The following is a 1,152-nucleotide window of genomic DNA, read 5'->3' as shown; positions in this document are numbered from 1 at the left end:
TATTTGGTCTTGAAGCTGGAGTTGAACCATCCATTGATGATTTCCCTTGGCACCTTCATAGCGCTCTCCAAAGCTGTGAGAGTGAGCCTCAAGGGAAGTGGTTTCAGGTCAGTTGCAGCTCTATTGCTCCAGATCCTGTATCCAAAGTATGTCCTGTCGTCAGCAGAGTCTTACCTTCAAGTTCTGGAAGGCCATCAAGGGCTGTGGTGATAGACTGAGTAATTTTGGGAATCTCTTGGATCACCCTGGCCAACATCAAAGGAAGGTTTCTCTTGTCTGGCACTGTTTCTTGTTATGTTATTGCTTCTTGGACTTTTGGCTAAGATCAAGTGTAGTATCTATTCCTATCATTTTAATAAAATAGTTTTAAAGAGTAAAAACATTTTTTAAAAAGATTAAAAACATTTTTAAAAGGAAGAGTTTTTTCATAAAAACTTAACTTTTTAAAAAAGAAACTAAAGTAATCCCATTGGTCACTCTTGTTTGTACAACATAGTAGACATTTATGTGTCCAACTAGTGCCCTTCAGACATATTGTTTATTCTTTATAATAATCATAATCCTTTATTATTATATATTAAAATTGGTTCAACATTTTGCTACCATAAGCAGCCCAGTGGAAAGATAACTGACTTTACGTTCAGGGCTGGAGAGTTGACCCAGTGGTTAAGAGCACTGCTGCTCTTGTAGAGGACCAGAGTTTGATTCCCAACACCCTCTTCTGACTTCCACAGGCATTGCCCAACACAGGTGCACTTACATACATGTAGGCAATACTCCCCATACACATAAAAATAATAAAAAAAATTTTTTAAATCCTGAAAGCGACTATTTCCAATTTTGAGATGCAAAATCCGAAAAAAAAAAAAAACTGAAAAAAATAGACCTGAAAAGATTAAAAAACTAACAGTATACACACACACACACACACACACACACACACAAACACTTCTCAAAGAAACAAAAATTATTTGCCTTCATTGACTACCAAATTACCATGTTAATCTTTGCAGACCAGAAACCTAATAACATTTCAGTTCGATGAAGTAAAATAATGTCATCTGTGAGGACAGAGCCACACTATGAAATGTTTAGCCGTGTGACTGTATCAGTCAAAACCTGTCTGTTGGCAAGTGACTAGAATCTCAGTTC

The 1,152-nt window shown here is 36.5% G+C and overlaps 1 pseudogene; it reads left to right on the top strand.

The window, feature by feature from the left end:
- Positions 1–299: 299 nt before the first annotated feature.
- On the top strand, positions 300–407 carry LOC115067507 (annotated as a pseudogene).
- Positions 408–1,152: the final 745 nt, after the last annotated feature.

The sequence above is a fragment of the Nannospalax galili genome, unplaced genomic scaffold, assembly GCF_000622305.1.
Source record: "Nannospalax galili isolate Female #2095 unplaced genomic scaffold, S.galili_v1.0 scaffold125, whole genome shotgun sequence".
In the NCBI taxonomy this organism is placed as follows: domain Eukaryota; kingdom Metazoa; phylum Chordata; class Mammalia; order Rodentia; family Spalacidae; genus Nannospalax; species Nannospalax galili.
Note: the sequence above shows the minus strand (reverse complement) of the source record. Positions and strands in the feature narration are given on the sequence as shown.